Source organism: Coturnix japonica, chromosome 10, assembly GCF_054131305.1.
Source record: "Coturnix japonica strain WE chromosome 10, WE-NBRP24, whole genome shotgun sequence".
NCBI classification, from domain to species: domain Eukaryota; kingdom Metazoa; phylum Chordata; class Aves; order Galliformes; family Phasianidae; genus Coturnix; species Coturnix japonica.
The window spans coordinates 7,336,669-7,359,961 of NC_140672.1; the positions used below are offsets into that span (position 1 = coordinate 7,336,669).

General features: G+C 47.4%; 1 long non-coding RNA gene across 1 annotated transcript; it reads left to right on the forward strand.

Annotated features, from left to right (window-relative positions):
• Window positions 1–231: 231 nt before the first annotated feature.
• Window positions 232–840, forward strand: LOC146759216 (uncharacterized). The gene is made up of 3 exons (XR_014932279.1): window positions 232–300; window positions 467–544; window positions 750–840. It is a non-coding gene; the product is annotated as an uncharacterized LOC146759216 (long non-coding RNA).
• The last annotated feature ends 22,453 nt before the right edge of the window (window positions 841–23,293 follow it).

Genomic DNA, 23,293 nt, shown 5'->3' on the forward strand with positions numbered 1-23,293 from the left:
AACCACTTTCTCTTTTTTTCTTCAGATGAAGCCATTAATGTTGTCAACAAGCCCAAAATGACTCCAGAAATATCAGTCAGTCCTTCTGAAGACCTGGAGCTGGTGTGTGAGGTGTCAGCTGCAAGCGGAGCTGTTGTATGGAAGAAAGATCAAACAGAGGTGAAGCAGGACCAGAAGACAACCATCATCTCCCAGGGGACGCACCGCAACCTCGTGGTCAAAATGTGAGCCTGAAAGACCAAGGGAGCTACAGCTGTGAAACAAAAGATGACAAAGCAACATTCCAAGTGAAAGTCAGAGGTGAGAAAATGCTTGGAATCCCAGAGATAAAGGAACGCTTCATTTTGTGTGTCTTGCATTTGGAGGATCAACTGACAGCCTCTCTGGTGCAAAACATTTTGGCTCTAGGACTTTCTCTGTCATCTAGTATCATAGCAACACTTTTCTACATGTGATTTACATCCAGGAATGAATTACTGCAACAAAGGGGAGTACAGCTGCGAGGCTGCTGGCTAGAAACTCACCTTCAAGATTCATGTAACTGGTAGGAAACACATTTTCGTTGATATTCTTTGATTATTCCCTGGTCTGGCTGTGGAAATGTCTGTGTGTACGTGTCCTCTTTATTCTGCCATGAAACTGTTTTGAGAAGGATGAAAAGAAATGCTTACAAACGTGCAGCTAAAATGATTATTTGTTTTTAACAATATTTCATCCAGCTCTTCCCCTACAATTACTTTTATCATCAGCTGTCCATGGATGTCCAACTGTGATTTGTACAATGTGCAACACTGCTCTACCAGTTGATATTTCAACAGTACTATTTACACAGACGTCCTTTTCTGCTCCAAATCCACACCAGCCATGGGAGAGGGAGTAGGTGAGCATCTTCCTCCATTAGCTTGATCTAAATCTGACAGCTTCATCCAATCCAGGGCTTCTCCAAGACCTTTGAAAATTCTGTTACTGTTGAGGAGACAGCAGGCTTCTGGGCCTAGGTTAGAATATGGTGCCCTGTTGATGGGTCCTGAGAGTGTCCAAGCCTTACATGGAGAAAACCATCACTGCTCTTAAGATGTTTTGCAAGCAGGTGAAACTTGATTGAAGTGTGGCAGTGATGCTTTCTGAGATCTCTGGCCCCTAGTTTTTCTAGGCTTTTTGTTTGCCTCTTAAGATACAGTGAGCTGCTCTTAATTGTGGCTGTGTCCTTTGCCACGAGCATACCTCTGAGCACACAGTTATTTTGAGCTCCTCTTCTTCCAGTGGCTCGGATGAGCAATTCTGAGAGATATGCAGAACTGGGATGGCTGTGCTGCTGCTTCCTTTTCTGTCTTAGCTGTGGTTTTCCCTTGCAGGGCACAGTTCTCTGCCTGGGCCCAAGTCTGTGTGGGTCTCTCCATCCACAAAGCTGCTCACCGTGCAGGCGGCACAGGCTGAGAGGAGAGGCCAGAGCAGCTCTCCTGTTGCAACACGGAGCAGCAAGATACAAGTGGAGGAAGGGCCTGCAGCTGTACTGAGGAACTTCAACGCAATCATTGATTTTCCATCTGAAAGATAAAGAAAGAGGAATTCCCTTTCCAGCCCCTACCATCATTGTTCGGATGATTTTTATTGGTTTATTTTTTGTCCATTATATCTTTGAGGATTCAACTAACACACAGTTGCCCTATGGCCTCAGTGGAGCCACACAAGGTGCCTTTCCTTCCTGGTTGGGCAGGCAGTCACAAGATGCAGAAAGCCACGCTGGCGTCTATCCTGTTCTGTGCTGGCTGTACATGGAAATGTTGGGGTTTTCCAGATTTCAGGGCCATGTGCCTGAAACCAATTGTGCTTCTCCTGTAAGCAGAGCTGTTGGTCAGACTTGCTGGCACTAGAAATTAAAGGTGGCAGTGAGCTGAGGCCGAGGAGGTGTTAATGTAAGAGTCAGGGATGCTTTTGAACTTCCCTTATAACTGTACGGTTCCTCAGAAAGCAGTTACGCCTGCCAGCTCCTTTCCTGTCCGGCTGTGGAGCCTTTGCTCACATGCTCCGAATCTTGCTTGAAATCATTGAGAGGAATGTAGCCAGCAGGACTTGAGGGCTGAGCTGTAGGAATGGAAGCGTCCTCTGCTGTTTGAAACAGAGGGTGTTTCTAGGCTGTGTTTCAGCAGAAAGCAGGCAGTGGCGGGAACAGGCAACTATTGGCAAGGGCTCGGTGCAGCTCTTCCCTCACCCTGCACCACGACTGACAGCATGCTCTGTTTTCTCTGCAGACTGAGTTCTCCCAGTAAGAGGGCAGAGTCAGCAGCTGGCAGTTGGCGTTCCTGCTTCTGCCTGGGCAAACCATCCCCTGTGGCCAAACACCAACTGCAGAGCAGTGCCAGGGAGCCCTCTGAAGCAGAAGTCGTGGTCCTGGCAGGTAAGGGTGCAAATCCAGCTTTCAAAACACTGCTTGTCAGCAACACAGGTAGAATTCATGCTTTCAGTGGGCTTGTACCTCCTTCTGGCATTCAAGCCCGTGCCTGACATCTTTGGTTGACTCCTGTCTTTCCCAGATGAGTCTCACAAGCTGCTTGAAACCTGCTTGACAGGCAGCACCAAGCCTTTGCCTCCTCGGACAGTGAAAGTTTGACGCTAAATGCTGTGTATCTACTCTTTCCAGGTGAATCGATCCCTTGCCAATACAGGAACCCACCAGCAAGTTGCAATGATGCACGTTGTGCTTCCATCAATGGAGTGCAGTTAGGATGCATGAGTCACTGCAGTTCCAAGGACAGCCTTCCACGTGACAGCAATGATGGAGAGAAGGATGTTTGACCTATTCAGTTTTGGGCCCCTCCCTGCAAGAAAACCTTGCGGTTCTGGAACGTCTTCAGCTACGAAGGTAGTGAGGGGTCTGGAGCACAAACCTTACAAGGAGCTGCTGAGGGAACTAGGATTGTTCAGCTTGGAAAAGAGCAGGCTCAGGGGAGACCTTATAACTCTCTATAACGTCCTGAAGGGAGGTTGTAGTGAGCTGGGGTTTGGCCTCTTCTCTCGTGTGATCAGTTATAGATCTAGAGGGAATGGTTTTAAGCTGTGCCAGGAAAGATTCAGGCTGGACATTAGGAAATATTACTTCCCCTAAAGGGTATTCAGGCATTGGATAGCACTGCCCAGGGAGGTGGTGGAGTCACCGACCATGGGAGTGCTCAAGAAACGTTTGGATGTTGTGTTGAGAGGTATGATTTATCCGGGAAGTATTGGTAATGGTTGGACCAGATGATTTTGTAGGTCTTCTCCAACCTTGATAATTCTGTGATTCTGAGCTGAGAAACTTTTCTTGCTCAAGTCCAGCTTCCAAGCTTAACCACCTACAATGAAGTTGATGTCGTTTTTCTGGTAGCCCTCAAGACAGTGTCCGCATTTACCCAAAATCAGGAGGTAACCAGCTGCAGTGAAGTGAGCAATTTCAGTGCCTATTTCTGATGGTGGCAATGAGTTCAGAGGTCACACTTAATTGACGGTGCCTGTTTCCATTCTGACAAAGGCTGTAGTTGCAGCTGACTTCCCGAGGCTGCCATACATGGTGGTGACGCAGCCTTGGGCTTCTGCGTTTGCATGACTCCCACCTTTCCTTTCTGTGTCTTGCAGGTCAGCTGGTGCTGGAAGCGGCCGGTATCTGAGTAGGAATGAAGGTGAGTGCAGGAGCAGCTGCTGAGCGGAGGAAGGAAGTCCATGCTAATGAGCTCTGAAGCATCTGCAGGTCCAGTACGAAAGGAGGCAGCAGTGATGCAGGGGGCTCCCCAGCAGGAAGCTGTCTGATCCAAATGCTTGCTGAGAGTTTGGAAGCCCAAGCCCTTATGGTCTCTGTAAGGGTGGCTAGTTAAAAGATGTTAACCAAGATGGTGGTAAATAGTCAAAGATTATTAGCAAAGGAAAACTCACCAATGTTGGTGCCTTGACCAGAAAGCTGAGGCAGTCTCAACTGGGGAGCAGTCTCCAAGAGATTCTGCCTTAGTGGTGGTCAGCCTTTAAATGAGGTGAGGTCTCAGAAGAGGTGCAGTCGAGGTCCACCCCTTCTGGGAGCACAGCTAGATTACTCTCACCTGTGCTCCCGCAGCTGGCCCAACACTTGCCTCAGCTGATTAATCAGAGGTTCAAGCTGTGATTTCCCATACAGTCTCTAAGCTGAAGGCAGCATCTCCTTGATCTGATGGTGGTTTGCCTGAGTGAGGGAGTGATCCAAGCTGGATGCAAAAGATTCATCTTAATTTCTCTCCTATTTTACTTCAGATGACACCTATTGGGTGTTGGTTTCTTAAAATTTGGATCTAGGAGGTGGCCTCTCCCTTTGCTTCTGGTGAAAGCACAGATGTGCAGCAGGAGTAGAAGACAAAGAGGTTTTCTTGGTGACAGCAACACCAATTATTTGATTCAAATGTAGAACTGTGATGTAGATGGTGAAGAACAGATCCGCCTCAAAGACATGCTTGATCACATAAGGAATGAGCATGTGATCCAAGACAGCCAGCGTGGCTTTAGCAGGGGAAGGCCATGCCTAACCAATCTGGTGGTCTTCTATGATGGAGTGACGGCATTTGTGGACAAAAGGAAGGAAACTGATGTCATTGACCTGGACTTGAGTAAGATCTTTGACATGGCCCTCCACCACATCCTTATCTCTAAACTGGAGGGATGTGGATTTGACAGGTGGACCACCTGGTGGATAAGGGATTGGTTGAAAGGCCACAGACAGAGGGTGGTGATTCATGGTTCTGTGTCCAGGTGGAGGCCAATAACAAGTGGTGTCATCCAGGAGTCTGTCTTGGGACCAGTGCTTTTTTACATGGTTATCAGTGACACCAATGATGCAATGGAGTGCACCCTCTGCTGTTTGCTGAGTGGTGCGGCTGATGCAGTGGAAGGAAGGGATGCCATTCAGAGGGAGCTCAACCGAGAGGTTGGCCTAGGTGAATCTAATGAGGTTGAACACAGCAAAGTGCAAGGTTTTGCACTTGGGCTGGAGGAATCCCAGGCATCTGTACAGCCTGGGAGGAGCAGTCCTTAAGAGAAGCCCCGCAGAGAAGGACCTGGGGGTCCTGGTGGATGAAAAACAGAACGTGAGCCATCAGCGTGCTCTTGCAGCTCAGAGAGCAAATGGTCCCCTGGGCTCCATCAGAAGAGGGGATGGCCAGCAGGGACAGGGAGGTGATTGATCTTCATGATCCTTGAGGTCCCTTCCAGCCCGGGCCATTCTATGATTCTGTGATTACACTCGCTGTCAGAAATAACGGCAGCTGTACAGAAGCTTGTTTTTTCTTTCTTTTTCTGGCTTTGAAGGAGAAGGGGTGGAGCAAGGGGAGACCCACTGGTCATTTGTCACCTCATGAACAGGATGGATTCTGCATTGACTGTGAAAAACCTGGGCTAGTAGCATGGGCATGTTTCAGGCTGGACTCTTCTTTTGCTGCTTGGTTTCCTTTTGGCCACAGGGAGACAGCTGTCTAAAGGTGTGTTTTCAAACCCACTCTCCAAAACCATGTTTCATTGTTGCAGGTGGTTCAGTGTGCTCTTGCAGTGCAGATGCTGTAGTTTGCTGTAGAATCTGAATGGTTTCTGTTCCTAGGGGAGGACTGGGAGGAGGTAGTGAGAAGAGAATTCAATGCCTAAGGGGAGGGGAGATCGGGGATTGGTGGGAGAGGGAGCCAATAGGAGGGAGAGAGGAGTTGGGCGCAGGGTGATGGTAACACCCCTTTGTGATATCATAATGCCCCTTTGTGACGTCATAATGCTTCTTTGTGATGTCATAATGCCCTTTGTGATGTCATAATGCTCCTTTCTGACATCACGATGCCCCTTTCTGACGTCATGATGCCCCTTTGTGATGTCATAATGTCCTTTGTGACGTCATAATGCTTATTTGTGATGTCATAATGCCCCTTTTTGACATTATAGTGCCCCTTTGTGACATCATAATGCTTATTTGTGACGTCATAATGCCCATTTGTGACATCATATCACCCCTTTGTGATTTCATAATGCTCCTTTGTGACATCATAATGCTCCTTTGTGACGTAATAATGCCCCTTTGTGACATCATAATGCCCCTTTGTGACATCATAACGCCCCTTTGTGGCGTCACAATGCCCCTTTGTGACATCACAATGCCCCTTTGTGACATCATAATGCTTCTTTGTGACATCACAATGCTTCTTTGTGATGTCATAATGCTCCTTTGTGATATCACAATGCCCCTTTGTGATGACATAATGTCTCCCCTTTGTGACGTCACAATGCCCCTTTGTGACATCATAATGCTTCTTTGTGATGTCATAATGCCCTTTGTGATGTCATAATGCTCCTTTCTGACATCACGATGCCCCTTTCTGACGTCATGATGCCCCTTTGTGATGTCATAATGTCCTTTGTGACGTCATAATGCTTATTTGTGATGTCATAATGCCCCTTTTTGACATTATAGTGCCCCTTTGTGACATCATAATGCTTATTTGTGACGTCATAATGCCCATTTGTGACATCATATCACCCCTTTGTGATTTCATAATGCTCCTTTGTGACATCATAATGCTCCTTTGTGACGTAATAATGCCCCTTTGTGACATCATAATGCCCCTTTGTGACATCATAACGCCCCTTTGTGGCGTCACAATGCCCCTTTGTGACATCACAATGCCCCTTTGTGACATCATAATGCTTCTTTGTGACATCACAATGCTTCTTTGTGATGTCATAATGCTCCTTTGTGATATCACAATGCCCCTTTGTGATGACATAATGTCTCCCCTTTGTGACGTCACAATGCCCCTTTGTGACATCATAATGCTTCTTTGTGATGTCATAATGCCCTTTGTGATGTCATAATGCTCCTTTGTGATATCACAATGCCCCTTTATGACGTCACAATACCCCTTTGTGATGTCATAATGCCTCTTTGTGACATCATAACGATCCTTTGTGACGTCATAATACCCCTTTGTGACGTCATAATGCTTATTTGTGATGTCATAATGCCCCTTTTTGACATCATAATGCCCCTTTGTTACATCATAATGCCCCTTTGTGACATCATAATGCTTATTTGTGACATCATAATGCCCCTTTGTGACATCATATCACCCCTTTGTGATGTCATACTACCCCATATGAAGTCCAGGCAGAGTCAAAACTTATGGACCTGCACGACGATCACTTTCAAGACAGTGGCTCTGTTGCTTCAAGCTTATTTGCTTCGTCCTGCCGCCACTCTATTACCAAGTATCAACAACCTCTTGCATGATTCAACTTGCAAACGTTTGACACTAACCCTTGTGTTTCTGTGCCTTCCTAGATAATTCGAGCCCTTGTCAACCCCAAAGATCCAAACCAAGTAGTGATGTGCAGTGTGTTTCCATCAATGGAGAGTTCTTATTAAGCACAAATCGCTGCAATTCGGATGACAGCCTTCCACATGGTAACAGTGATGGACACAAGGGGCTCATCCACGTTCATGCTCTCATATCTCCTGGCTCTGCTGAAGCTCCTGACCTGAGCCTGCCAGACACCACAGTCACCTGCCTGGATTGTGACCCAGCGCCTTTGCAGTGCTGCCCATCCCAAGCACAGCCCGAGTGCCCCAACAGCAGCACCACCATGCAGGAGCAGGGCAGCATCAGTGAGGTGAAGCTGAGCATCTTAGATGGGGACTTAGAGTCAGGCTGCCAGTCCCAGGCACCAGGCAGCAGCACCAGCTCTGAGCCACTCTCATCTTGACAAGAGGAGTCCTATCTTCACCCTTGACCTCTCAAGCCCTCCTGTCTTTTATTGAATAAAGTCACTCTCATGCTCAATCATCGCCTTGGCTGCATTCCGAGTCTTCATTCACAGGGATTGGGATGAATGCAACAAACAGCAAGGCAGCTCAGCTTGCAATGCTATGGCTGTGGGGTTCGTGCAGGCAGAGCTCTGGGTTCCCATTTTGCCTGGCTTTGGGATGTCTGCAGCAAGATCTCTACCATTTTGTATGGGAGCAAATAATCTCTAGCATCCAGGTTGCTGCTCATGATAATCCCAGTCTTCCTGGCTGTTGCTTTGTGATACCTTTCAAAGCCTTCTGATACTCTTTGATGCCTTGGCTGCTCCCTAACACCTCTGTCCTCCTGCCATGTTGACTCACGTCTCCCACTTTTAAGCTGGCTTTGCAGATCATCTCCAGCCCTGTCATCATCACGCTGCAGCAGGAGGTGCTCACCTGGCCCAATGTCTGGCAGTACTGCTTGTTCTGCAGATGAGCAGCTGCCTCCTCATCTCTTCAGCTACAGTAGTTTTTCTCAGGGCAGTTAGATGCAGTCACGCTCCTCTGGATTTGGTGTGTTAAATCCATGCTGCATGGCAGCAGTCAGTGCAATACAAAGGTGTTCTGTGTGCCACAGCATTTCTCCAGGGGCTGCCAAAGGCAGAAGCACAACACAGCACCATCCTTCTGACAGTAATGTCTGTGAGTGTTAGACATGTGAGCACTGCATCATCCCCAGCGTGTCAGTGCTTTTCCACACCAACCTGACTCTCACACTCTGCACTGAATGTAACTCTGCTCTTGTGGAGACAAATGCTTTCTGTCACATCCTCCATCCCTGCAACCATTTGCCGGTAGGCAGCTCTTGCAGAAGAATCAAGCAGCAGAACCTTTTGCTCACCCTACAGCATGCAAATGCTATGAAAGCAGAAATAACCTGGCATGCTCTGGGTCTGCAAGGCTGCACAGATGGGAGAGGTAGATTGTGTTTTTGCAGTGGAAGTTTCCAGTATTTTCAGTACATAGTGTAGGCCCTAACTGAATGTATAACCCACTTGTAAAACAGCTGTATAAGTAGTTTTTGCACCAAGAAAGTTGCTGAACAGAGTTAAGTTCAGACTGGGGGCATTCTGACATGGGGAGAATTGAGACAAGCACAAGATAAATACAGGGTGGGTAGAGCCCAGCACAGCACAGAATGAATGTACTGACTGTTGGAAACATTGCCCTTCTCTGTCCGCAGAAAAGTACAAGGCAGACCTAAAAACAAGAGGTTGGTAACTGACCTATATATTAGGTCAATTCAATTTCAATATATGGAAAGGAATCCTAGCAACAATCTGGAGGACTATGGCACAAGGCCATATTATATCAGGCTCTAGCAAATTTACAGGCAGTCACTGCACGAAGAGGTAGATCTGAGTTGCACATTATATGATTCCCACAAAGATTAAGGAAATCTGAAGCTTTCAATATATTTTTTTTTTATTCTTTTTTCATTTCATTTTTTAAACACCTGACCCAGACCCCAACCCTCACAGGAGCTGTAAAGATAACAGCATTAACCAGCAATGTAACTCTAATCCTAACCCTTACCCTGATTCTAAAATCGTCTCTAACTCCAAATGTAACAACAAAAATGATGCTAGAAGTTTGTAGCAAAAGGAACCTTAACCCTGATCATAATCCAAAAAAAAAATCATTATGGTAACAATAATCTTTACCTTAAGAGTAATATTAATCAGAGCCCAGATGATGCCTGCATCCAATCAGAAGCATGCTTTGCATTATTTAAGAGTTGTATTTTTTCCAATGAACTCTCTCTATTATCATGTTTATAAAGTAACAGAGTCTGTTCTTTTTCTCCTGACACTGTGCCTTACTCCTGACATCCCCTGGAAATGACCCAGATAGGGCACCATTAAAGTAATGCTAATAGTAATGTCAATCCTAAGGGTATCTCTAGCCTCAGTGTTAATGGGACGCTAACAACAATCCCAACAGCCTTAAACATTCTGGTGGTGTGACAGAGGTGCTGCCTTGCACATGCTGGGCAGTCCCATTGCCTGTTAAATGCAGGCGGCAGCGTAGAAACATGATGCCCGTGGTCAGAATGCCCTGTGGCAGATCCTGGCACCGGAGAACTGACCGGAGAACCATGAGAGAACTGACAACAAATCACTTGACATCAGAACCGACCCAGTGGTTATTTACAAGCCTTGGGAGACCCAGACAGGATCTCAGAGTGGTGAATGTAGGTACAGAAGTTGTTACTACTCTGTTTTCTTCTAAAAGCTGCTCAGCTGCTTTGCGTTTCAGACCATCCCTGGCTTCACTGTGTGCATCTGTCCAATTGATACCAGGTGTTTCTTCATCTCGGAAGTTGAGGGGGGCGGGGGAGAGTGGAAACAGAAATCAATTCAATTACTCATTTATTTATTGACAGACATTCACGTTTGCTACGTTCGGAGAAGTTTTTATTTGTTTGCTGTGGTTTGGTTTTATCTTTTTTTCTTTTTTTTTTTCCCCCCTTACCTCCTCTTCCATCTTTGTGTTCTTCCCCTATAATCAAAAGAGAACGGATCCCCAGGGTCTGTCCCGCAGACGTTCTTTCCGTGGTCTCTGCTGCCACCTGCTGGCCAATACACGGAACTGCCACTGTTGGGCGTTTGGTGCTGCAGGAAGCACAACGCAGATCTGAGTTCTGACCGGTCTACGCAGCAAATCCGCCAATCTTTATTGCGATAAGCCCTCCACATGGCATTGCGCATGCACTCGAACACGCAACAGGTACAGATTTCTCCTAACTCCTTGAGGAGCAGGCAAGCAGAACAACTGAGCGCACCACTGCTTGTGATTGGGCCACCCCCATCATAGAGATGCACATTAGTGCAGAACTTCCTATGCTGTACTTTCATCCCATTACCCCTAATTTTGTCCCCACGCATTACTGAAAAGACACCTGCCTCACCACTATGACCCCCACACCTCAGGTATTTATTAACCTGGATCCTGTCCCCTCTCAGCCTTCTTTTCTCAAGGCTAAACAGACCGAGTTCCCTAAGTCTCTCCTCATAGGGGAGATGCTCCAGGCCCTTCACCATCTTAGTGGCTTTCCGCTGGACTCTTTCCAAGAGATCCCTGTCTTTTTTGAACTGGGGAGCCATGAACTGGACACAATATTCCAGATGAGGCCTCACCAGGGCAGAGTAGAGGGGGAGGATCACCTCCTTCGACCTGCTGGACACGCTCTTTTTAATGCACCCCAGGATGCCATTGGCTTTTTTGGCTACAAGGGCACACTGCTGGCTCATGGTCAATCTGTCGTCCACCAGGACGCCCAAGTCCCTCTCAGCAGAGCTCCTCTCCAGAATCTCTTCCCCCAGCCTGTACTGGTGCATGCAATTATTTCTACCCAGGTGCAAGACTCTACACTTGCTTTTGTTAAACCTCATCCGGTTTCTTACTGCCCGGCTCTCCAGCCTGTCCAGGTCTCGCTGAATGGCAGCACAGCCTTCAGGTGTGTCAGCCAATCCTCCCAACTTCGTGTCTTCAGCAAACTTGCTGAGGGTGCTCATTGATGAAGATGTTGAACAAGACCGGACCCAGCACAGACCCCTGGGGGATGCCGCTCGTTACAGGCCTTCAGCCAGACACTGCACCGCCAACGACAACACTCTGCACTCTGCCAGTCAGCCAATTCTCGACCCACTTCACTGTCCACTCACCTATCCCATACTTCCTCAACTTTGGTATAAGTATGTCATGGGAGACTGTATCAGTTATAGAGGTTATAGAGTTCAATTCCTGTAGTCAATTTGGCGGCCCAGGTGGGACCAGCTCTGTTCGCTGCAGGACCAGCTGAGAGGGAGACACTTTTGGCGCACCCTGAGATTTCTCTGAAGGACTCCCTTCCTCACCTGATCACTGCAGGGACAGACAAGGACCACCCATAGGTGGACCAGGTATGTGTATGGTAAGTGGAGCCCATATGTCTTGAGGAGACATCCTACACAGTTTACAGCCATACGTGCTGCTCCCAGGGAGGTGAGCTCATGGCTTTGGTTGCCAGCTGGGGTAGGAAGACTCCTTGGGTGAGTTCCTATGAAAGGGAACTGTATGTCATATGAATGGAAACAAGAACAAATACTCTCTCCCAGGTGGTTGACAATAGGAGGGACCTAGGTTGGTCTCTCCTACGGGTATGGGATATAGTGGATAGCCTGTCAAATGGTAGCCTGGGTTCTCCAAGGTGTAATCATGGGGCTAATAGGTTGTATGTTCAATATTATCATCTGCTTTAAGTGTCTGGTACCGTGTGTCAAGCTGACTCTGGGAAAAACATTAACGTTTGCAACTGGTCGACCAGAGTATGAGTGTTATTAAGATTCCAGCTAGAAAACGTTGTCAGCATTGTGTAGTATGAATTAACCATGCTTTTTGATCTAAATGTCAGAGTGAGTGTGGTGTGAGTGAGACACAGAACAGCTGCAGGGTGAGTGCCGAGTCCCGATCCATGTTTCCTTCCTCCTGTGAGGGAAATGGCCAGACACGGACAAAGTGAAAGACTGTGTTGTCTGTCCACTCATATGTACTTTCTGCTTGTATGTAAGAAGACAGGAGTTTGTACTCTGTAGATTAATAAGATGGTCCTGAGGAGAGGTGTACATTCCACCACCAATGAGTGTGAACCCATTTATGTAATACTATGTACTGCTTGTGAGGAAGTGTGTGAGGGAGGTGGTTCAGTCAGTGCTGGTTCTGTGGCACAGTGTTTATAACTGAAGAATACAGACTGTATTAAGGGAGTTTATGTGAACTGAAGAACTGTACTGTTTGACAAACTGTTTTGATGGTATAAGAAAGTGTAATTGTTAATGATATATGAAAGTGTAGTTGAGGGAATGTGGAAGTGTATCTGAGCATAGAAATAGAGGAAGCATTTACAGAGGAAAAAGGATTAAAGTGAGTTTACCTGCATTGACATGAGAGCAACACCCTGCCAGACCGCTGCCCTGTGAGCTGAGCAGAGCAGAGCAGAGACACAGTCCCCATGTATCAGGTAGTGTTATTCTGCTTACCAAATGAATGAGTTCACTACAGAAGAGGCAAATCTTCCCCTTTGCTCCATTTGTGGCATACTCTGGAGTTCAAGGCATTGCAAAGCTATGGCACAGCCAACACAAGTTTGTGAGGCGAAGGTCCTGTTTAATTTAAGCTCATTCTGTGACACAGTTATCCGTTTAGTTGACCAAGGGAAGCCAGTTGATGTAATCCTTGAGGATTTCAGTGGAAATTTTGATACTGTTTCTCACAACAACCTTCTGGACAGAATGTTCTGCATATGGCTAGACAGAAACACAATGTGGTGGGTGAGCAGTTGGCCAGTAGGTCAGTCCCAAAGGATTATAGTCAGTTTTTTCCATCAGGCTGGTAGATGGTCACTGTCGGGGTCCCCAGGGTTCCATTTTGGGGCCACTTTCCTTTCATGTTTATGCAGATGACTTGAATGCAGGACTAGAAGACGTTCTGAGCAAGTTTGCTGATGAGACCAGATGAGGAGGTGCTGTTGCCTCCACTGAGGGTGGAGAGGACTTGCAGAGAGATGTGGACAAGTCAGAGAAGTGGGTACCAGTTGGTACTAAGCACCAAGTGCATAAAGTATAACAAGAACAAGTGCCTGATTGTGCACCTGGGTAGGGGCAACCCTGGACATACACACTGACTGGATATGGGACACTGGAGAGGAGTCTGACTGGAAAGGATTGAGGTGCTGGTCAGCATCACACTGAATGTGAGTCAGCAGTGTGCCAAGGCAGCCAGGAAAAACAACAGTCCCCTGGAGTGCATGAAGCAACTTATTGCCAGCTGGGTGAGGGAAAGGATCATCCCTCTCTGCTCTGCATTGCTACTGCCTCACTAGCAGCACTAGGTGCACTTCTGGGCACCGCAGAACATAAAGGACATTAAACTCTGGGAGAATGTGCAAAGGAGGGCACTGGAACTGAGAGATCTGAAGTTCAGAGTTTCATAGGGATTGACTGCTTGTTCACACTGGGCCCTTCTCACATCCCTTCTCACATCCTGCAATGAAACATAGGTCTCATATGGGACATGAACCTCACAGCGTCCTTGCACCACATGTAGAGCCTGGGATATTTTGTCCCCATGTCTATCATTTAACATCATACAAAATTCCAACCCATTGCCCCAGGAAATGCCCGGAGCCAACATGAGATACAGGACCTCTCTACCACTGGTCTTGCAATCAGGGCTTGACCTGTCTGCTTTGTAAGGCAAAGGAGAGGTTTCTTAGCATGCCAGTGCCTTTGCCTGCCTGTAGTCATGGCTTCCAGTTATCTTCTCTAACAAGTCCCTTGGGAAGCTTGCTTGTTAATGTTCCTCAGTGGGCCCATTAATACTCCAAGAAACTTCACTGTTACTTCTGACTTTGTCTTGTTGAGCACTTTGTGCAAACTTCTCTCTGCACTGGAGGCTGATGAACTCAGCATCAAATGCACCCTGGGACCATTATAACCTAAAGAATCTCCTGTGCCTTATGCCATCTTGTTATCTTCTTCAAGTTATCAGAACTTGTTCAGCAAAAAGGAGGGATATCTGGAGAGAGCTTAAAGAATCCATTATAAATTTATTGTCTATTTATTTATAGCTGGGTTTAAAGCAGCACTGTGCAACTGATACCAATCCAGGATGTCCCAATGAGTTCTGTACTGTTACTGTGTTGACAAAGGTCTTTCTCAACCTCCCCACCCAATTTCTGCTCACAATGGACCTATGGGACTTGCATCACTTTGCTTCACATCACTCTTCTCCTCTGCATTCATCCGCTCAGTGTTAAAACTGCTTTGCACCAACTCCCACTGGCTTTCCTCAGAGAACCAGCTACACATGGAAAAGGAAAGATTTCTCTTTTTTATCTGGCCAGCAAATGGAAAGAAAGGTGATGCAATTGAATGTACAGTAAAACACAGTGATCAACTGCATGCCATGTTCAAGCGGCATCTATTGAAGTTTGTCATTCATATGGAATACTTTTAAAAGAAATGATTTATACTGAGGTAGGATAGGATAGATTGAATCACTGTGAAGTAGTTGAAAACAGAGGCCATCAGACTCTGGGAGATAGAGCAAATTCCAGTAATCTTCCTGGGATAGATCAGCCAGGTAGTTGAGAGGTATCAACTTAAAACTGAACAGGACTTGTGAGTATTTCACACATTGAGACGGGTTAACACATTCTCACTGATTCTCAGAATTTGGGGAGATGGAACAAATTCCAGTAATCCCCCTAAAAGTCAGAAATCAGACAGATAATTGGGAGGTATCTGACTGAACAAAGAGCAAGGGATGGAGAAATCTGGAGGGCAGTGGGAGTAGTTTGTGCCCAAATGGCCTGCTGAAAACATGCCCTTAACCATGGCCATTTATTTAGGAGAGCTGAAAAAACTTGGAGGATGAGACACATCAAATAGGCAGCAGGGAAGAGTAGTGCTGGGCAACGGGCTATAGTCACAGGGCATTGGCACTGGCACCGCTGTCTGTGTCTCTGAACCTGAAGGCATTTGTGTCCAGCGAACACAGTTCTGGAAAACATTGTAGTTTCAGTAAAAGAAAAAAAAAGACATCAAATCACCTCAAAGATTCATATTTACAACTTAAAATGGAACAAGACTCATGAGAATTTCTCATGTTGAGAAGGGTTAACACATTTTCATTGATTTCCATCTTTGTCTTCAATTATTTGTTTCAGATTTATTGACATTTATGATCAACTATTAAGCTTACAGCCTCAAAATAAATAAATAAATTAAAAGAGATACATTTGCATCTTGCACATGGCCTGATGCCCCTGTGACCTTCACAGTTCCCACAAGTCCCTCCATGACAGAAAGTATGAGATCCAGCAGAGCACCTCTCCTCTTTGGTTCCTCCACTGCTTGGTCAAGAAGCTGCCATCTGTGCTCTCCATGGATCTGCTGGATGCCACATGCCCTGCTGTGCTGTCCCTGCCACAGATAATGGAGTGACAAAGGCCCCCAAATGGGACAAGGGACAGACAACATCAGAATCCCATCTGTCTGCAGAGGGCACCTTCCACTTGCTCTCCCTGATCAGGAAGACAGGAAAAGACACTGATGGTCTCCTCTGTTGGCCATTTCCATAAGCTCTGACCTGTCTGCTCTTCCATCCCCAGGCAGAGCTCAGTGCACTCTCACAGAGGGTAGTCACATTCTTTATCTCCTCGCCCATCCATCCTAAAGACTCGGTATCCCCCTTGTGCTACTCCCTCAGAAAACCTTGAGATCTTCAGGTGCTCTTCACTGTGTGACCAGATCAGATTGTATAGTCCCAAGGAGATCTGTAAGCATCTCGGTGCAGTGCTGTGGTTTAAGGTTTATGGGTTGAGACAAAGAGAAAAAGAAAAGGATAATAATTATGACAAATGTATTTATACATATATAATATATTTAGTGTATTTTCACACATATACAACATATGCAGTTGCAAACATATATGAACTAATCCCTATGCGCAAGTCCAGGATTAGTTGCAGGGGTTTTAACAGCCACAGGGTTCACTGTAGGAGCTGAAGTGGCTGTTGGGCTGTTGCAGGAGTTGAAGTGACCTCAGAGTTCATTGCCAGAGCTGGAACCACCACAGGACCTGTGACTATGTTGGAGCAGCCACTGGGCTCATTGGAGGGGTTGGAGCTACCGCAGGGCTGTACTTCCTCCCTTGGGAGGAATTTGTACCATTTTCTTATTACCATACTTGGAACAGCTACAGGACCCGTAGCAGGAGTGACTGCAGAGCTCATTATGAGGGATGGAGTGACAGTGGGATCTGTCCCAGAGCTTGGAGCAACTGCAGGACGTGTAGCAAAACCTTGGAGCTGCTGCAGGGTCTGTGCCAGGAGTTGAAGAGGTTGCAGCACTGTCAGCATTTCCAGCTCTCTGGATCTGGCACACTGCAGTCGGGATTACCAGAGCCACAGCAGACCTGCCCCCAATATTCTACCAGTTTCTCAGGATCCTGCAGTTACTCGGAGATGAAGTTCCAAAGCCCTGGGGGTGCCCACCACTCCAGGCAGCTGCCCAGACTGTCCCACACCCCCTGCCATGCAGAGCCTTCTCACCTTGGGGCAGATCTCTCACTGATATTCCTGAATAATTGTTTAACCTCAATCATAGATTCATAGAATCACCAAGGTTGGAAAAGGCCTGAAAGATCATCCATTCCAACCGTTCACCTATTACCTATAGCTCCCACTAAACCATGTCCCTCAACACAATATCCAGTACACCCCCGGACTCACAGAGGCGAAAATGTAAATTGTATAATTCCTAATCATATGGACAATATTACTTCCAAAACCCAAAGATGACCGCAGAGCTGAATGTGCACAAAACTTCACTTTGTCAGCTGCAAATTTTATCGTGGTACAAACTAAAGTCAAACAGCATAGCAAAATAAATACCCTAATGTAGCATCCAAGCACCAAGTAAGGAGCTGTGCAGTGAAGCTTCATGAGAAGACTCAACAAGCTCCACAAATAGGGAAACAATTAGCATCATGGCCTGCACTTCTCCAACTCCCACAAAGCCCTGAGTTATCTCACTCTGGACAGTTGTGCTGTTATCTCTACCCTTGGAGCCTCACATCAGGCACCGAAATGACAGTGGTTGTTGAACCCAACATGTGGCTCAGCAGCTCACAGTGCTTTGTGCACTGCCCAATTCCCAGTGGGATGGGGAAGAGAATTGGGAAAAAAAAGTACAACTTCTGGGTTGTAACAAAGCAATTTACTAAGAGAGATAAAAGGAGAGGAGTAATAGTTATCACTATATATCCGTTGATATGGAATTGTATGTAACAACTGATGCACAAGCACTTGCTCAGCACCACCAGACTGATGCCCAGCTGGGCCCTGGGCAGTCAAGAGAGTGAGATGAACTCCCACCCCTTTCAATACAATTTCTGCTTGCTGTCAGCTGATAGAGAACGTCCCTTTGGCCACTATCAGTCAGCTGTCCTCACTCTGTTCCCTCCCAGCTCCATGTGCCCTTTACTGACCATGGCCTTGGCTCTGTAGAACACTGCTTAGCAGCAGCTGTAAACACCAGAGAGTTATCAATGGTTTTCTCCTAGAACCAAAACACTGCACCATAGCAGGCAGTCTGAAGAAAACAATTCCATCTGAGCTGTAACTCAGATTCCTGCCTGTCCCCCTGCTCTTGTTCTTCCTGATCAGGAAGCAAGGAACAGAATATGCCACTCTCCTCTTTGAGACCTTTCCATCAGTTCTCAGCTGGCTCCTCTGCCATCCCCAGGCAGAGCTCAGTGCACTCTCACAGAGGGCAGCAGCTGTTCCTCATCTTCCTTGGCCATCCGTCAAAAAGATTCTCTATGCCATTTGCTACAGCTAAGAGGTAGGAACCATCCCACCATGTCTCTGCGAGACAAACAAGACTGTAGGCCTGAAAATGCACAGTGATTTTGAGCTCACTGAGTGAATGTTTGTGGTCTTCTCATTAGTGTAAAGACTCTTCAGAAAGCATCTCTTTCAAGAAGCATGACTAGATTTAGCTTGGCTTGGTCTCGCATCTGCAACATGGTACTGCTGTTCAGAAGGTGCTACACAGGAACAAGACCCATTGTGGGGCTCACAGTTGTCCAGCAAGCACTGACACTACCAGGACATGGATTTCCTGAAGGTTCTCAGCTGCATTTGCCAGCTGACTTAGGGTGTGCTGGAGACCCCAAGGAAATGCCATTTAAATGAGAGCCCAAAACAAAGAAAGGTGCCATCAGTGACAGAATGTGTGTTTGTCACAGCTTTGGAATGGCATAAGCTCTGGAATTTTCACTAGATGTATAGAGAAAGATCTGTCTCTTCTTTTGGTGTATTCATCCATTTGGTCATCTGAATAACTCTGCACTCTCAGGTGCCTATTACTCACAGAATCACAGACTCACACAATCTTAGGGGTTGGAACGGACCTCTAGAGATCATCAAGTCCAGCCCCCCTGCCAAAGCAGGCTCCCTACACCATGTCACGCAGGTAGGCATCCAAGTGGGTCTTGAATATCTCCAGAGAAGGAGACTCTACCACCTCCCTGGGCAGCCTGTTCCAGTGCTCCGTCACCCTCACTGTAAAGAAGCTCTTGTACACATTCGTGTGGAACTTCCTATGCTGTACTTTCATCCCATTACCCCTAGTCCTATCCCCACGCACTACTGAAAAGAGACCAGCCTTGCCACTATGGCCCCCACACCTCAGGTATTTATAAACCTGGATCAAGTCCCCTCTCAGCCTTCTTTTCTCAAGGCTAAACAGACCCAGTTCCATAAGTCTCTCCTCATAGGGAAGATGCTCCAGGACCTTCACCATCTTTGTGGCCCTCTGCTGGACTCTTTCCAAGAGATCCCTGTCTTTTTTGTACTGGGGAGCCCAGAACTGGACACAATATTCCAGATGAGGCCTCACCAGGGCAGAGTAGAGGGGGAGGATCACCTCCTTCGACCTGCTGGAAACGCTCTTTTTAATGCACCCCAGTATGCCATTGGCTTTTTTGGCTACAAGGGCACACTGCTGGCTCATGGTCAATCTGTCGTCCACCAGGACGCCCAGGTCCCTCTCAGCAGAGCTCCTCTCCAGCAGCTCTTCCCCCAGCCTGTACTGGTGCATGCAATTATTTCTACCCAGGTGCAAGACTCTACACTTGCTTTTGTTAAACCTCATCCGGTTTCTTACTGCCCAGCTCTCCAGCCTGTCCAGGTCTCACTGAATGGCAGCACAGCCTTCAGGCGTGTCAGCCAATCCTCCCAACTTCGTGTCATCAGCAAACTTGCTGAGGGTGGTCACTATCCCCTCATCAAGGTCCTTGATGAAGATGTTGAACAAGACCGGACCCAGTATGGACCCCTGGGGGACGCCACTAGTTACAGGCCTCCAGCCAGACACCGCACCGCCAACGACAACCCTCTGCACTCTGCCAGTCAGCCAATTCTCGACCCACTTCACCGTCCACTCATCTATCCCATACTTCCTCAGCTTTGTTATAAGGATGTCATGGGGGACAGTATCAAAAGCTTTACTGAAATCAAGGTAGACTACATCTACCGCCCTCCCCCTGTCCACCCAGCTATGTATCCAAATTCCTTCCAACTATTGATGATGTATTAGTTCAGCCTATATCTGTTGCACGCTTTCTCCTGATGGTGTGCAAGTGAGGTGGAGCTCTCCCCCTTGCACCAGGGTGTGTGCGCATCACTCATTAAACATACCTGCTTTATAACTACTTGGTGGTTATGGAGTTTGATTCTGCAAGTCACCAACTCTAGGGCCATCCTGCTCTATTGCCTGCTGCATTATCGGGGTGATGAGTCCATCAAGGCCTTTATATGTGATCCTAATCATCCCAATGACAACGGGAAGGCCGGCAAGCAACAAGGTAAGTGCAACCCATAAGTGTGACCCCATAGGGGCCAATGGGGACCCCAGACCCATGAGTGGGAACACAAACCCATAAGTGGGACCCATAAGTGAGGATCCAGACCTATATGTGTGCCCCCCGACCCATAAGCGTCACCCAAACCCCCATAACTATGATTCTAGCCCCATAAGTGTGAACCCATAGGGGCCAATGGGGACCCCAAGCCCCATAAGTGAGGCTCCAGACCCATAAGTGAGGCTCCAGACCCATAAGTATGACACACAAGTGAGGCTCCAGACCTGTAAGTGGGAACACAGACCCATAAGTGGGAACACAGACTCGTAAGCGGGTCCTCAGACCCATAAGTGTGACCCTAAAGACTTCAAGATATCCCCACTCCCATAAGTGTGACCCATAATTGAGGCTCCAGACACATAACTGCATCCCCAGCCCCATAAGTGTGACCCCATAGGGGCCAATGGGGACCCCAAACCCCGTAAGTGTGAACACAGCCCCATAAGTGGGACCCATAAGTGAGGCTCTAGCTTAATAGCTGTGACCCCAAACACTAATGACGTCCCCATAAACCTTAATGGGGTCCCAATAAGTGTGACCACAGCAAATAAGTGGGCCCCTAAACCCATAAGTGGGTCACCGGACCCATGAGTGGACCCATAAGTGCATCCCCAGCCCCATAAGTGTGACCCAAAATCCCAGAAGTGTGACCCCTGTCCCATAAGTGGGTCCCCAGCCCCATAAGTGTGGCCCCATAGGGGCCAATGGGGACCCCAGCTCCATAAGTGTGACCCATAAATGCCTCCCCAGCACCATAACTGCCTCCCCAGCCCCATAAGTGCGTCCCCAGCCCCATAACTGCATCTCCAGCCCCATAACTGTGACCCCAGTGGGGACACTATGGGGGTCCCTGGTTGTCATACCTGTACCCATAAGTGTGACCCATATGTGGTTCCCCAGCCCCATAGGCTTATCTCCAGCCCCATACGTGCATCTGCAGCCCCATAACTGCATCCCCAGTCCCATAACTGCCTCTCCAGCCCCATAAGTAGGAACACAGACACATATCTGAGTCCCCAGCCCCATAACTGCATCCCCAGCCCCATAAGTGGGTCTTCAGCATCGTCAAGGGGAAGAGAGCTGGATCTGCTGACAGTGCTGCAGCCTCTGCAACTCCTGGCACAGACCCTGCAGCAGCTCCAAGGTTTTGCTACACGTTCTGCAGTTGCTCCAAGCTCTGGACAGATCCCGCTGTCACTCCACCCCTCATAATGAGCTCTGCAGTCACTCCTGCTACAGGTCCTGTAGCTGTTCCAAGTACAGTGATAAGAAAGTGAAACAAATTCCTCCCAAGGGAGGTGCACTGTGCCAGGAGGTTCAGTCCTGTGGTCACTCCAACCCCTCCAATGAGCCCAGTGGCTGCTCCAACATAGTCACATGTCCTGTGGTGGTCCCAGCTCTGGCAATGAACTCTGAGGTCACTTCAACTCCTGCAACAGCCTGAAAGTGCAACAGCTCCTACAGTGAACCCTATGGCTGCTAAAACCCCTGCAACTAGTCCTGGACTTGCAAACAGATAAACATAGGGCTTAATTCATATATCATTGCAACTGCGTATGTTGTATATGTGTATATATTTTCTTTTTCTCTTTATCTCAACTCATAAAATTTAAACCACAGCACTGCCCCGAGTCTCTTACTGATTACCTTGGGACTATTCAATTTGATTGGGTCACACACTGAAGAGCGCCAGTAGATCTCGAGGTTTTCTCAGCGAGCAGCTCCTGAGGTATATTCCTAACACGAGCTTTGGAAGAGGCCTCCAGTTCTCTGGTCCTGCTCTAAAGGGGCCCTCTTGTTATGGCAGTGCCAGCAAGGAGACCAGCTCTGACACAGCTGTTCGTATTGCCGGCCACTGACTGCAGCCCCAGAGTGCTGCTGTAGAGGCAACAGGACGGTCGTGAGACACACAAGACCATCAGGACTGCACAAATGAGAGAACTTGAGAGCACTGTGGCAGTGTAAGGAGATCAGAAATGAAAAGAGCACGTTGAGCTGCTGTCTGTGGCTGTATCTACCTAAATCCAGACAAAGTAGGAAAAAAGAAAAGCTAAGTAAAAGTCTATTTTGACACCTTTTTAGGTATCTTTTAACGTATTTGGGGAATCTGGATACATGTTTACATGAGCTCTTGGAATGAAAAAAAGGAAATTGGTTTGGAAAGAGGTGTAATACAATTTTATTTTTAAGTTCAATAATATATATTTTTTTGCACGTTGCTATATCTCACATAATCAAACAATCAAAGATGCATAAAACATAAAGAACCATCATTGGGAATCCTATGATGAAGCTGTACATTTTATGGAAGCTGGAATAGTGCGTATTGCAACATCTTCCCGAGAGCGTGCTTGATCTCCCTGTTCCTCATGCTGTAGATAATAGGGTTCAGTGTTGGAGGAACCACTGAGTACAGAAGTGCCATTGTCAGATCCAGGAGTGGGGAGGAAATGGCTGGGGGCTTCAGGTTGGCAAAAATGCCAGTGCTGACAACTAGGGAGACCACGGCCAGGTGAGGGAGGCACGTGGAGAAGGCTTTGTGCCTTCCCTGCTCAGAGGGCATCCTCAGCACAGCCACGAAGATCTGCACATAGGACACAACTATGAAAACAAAGCAACCAAAGCCTAAACTCACACCAAAAAAGATAAACACAACTTCCCTGAGGTAGGATGCTGAGCAGGAGAGCTTGAGGATCTGTGGGATTTCACAGAAAAACTGGTTCACAACATTGCCTTGGCAGAGAGGCAGTGAAAACGTACTGGCAGTGTGCAGCAGGGAATTGAGAACCCCAGTGCCCCAGGCAGCTGCTGCCATGGTGGCACAAGCTCTGCTGTCCATCAAGGTCCCGTAGTGCAGGGGCTTGCAGATGGCAACATAGCGGTCATAGGACATGATGGTGAGAAGGGAATACTCTGCTGAGATGAAGAAGACAAAGAAAAAGACCTGTGCAGCACATCCTTTGTAGGAGATGGCCCTGGTGTCCCAGAGGGCGTTGGCCATGGCTT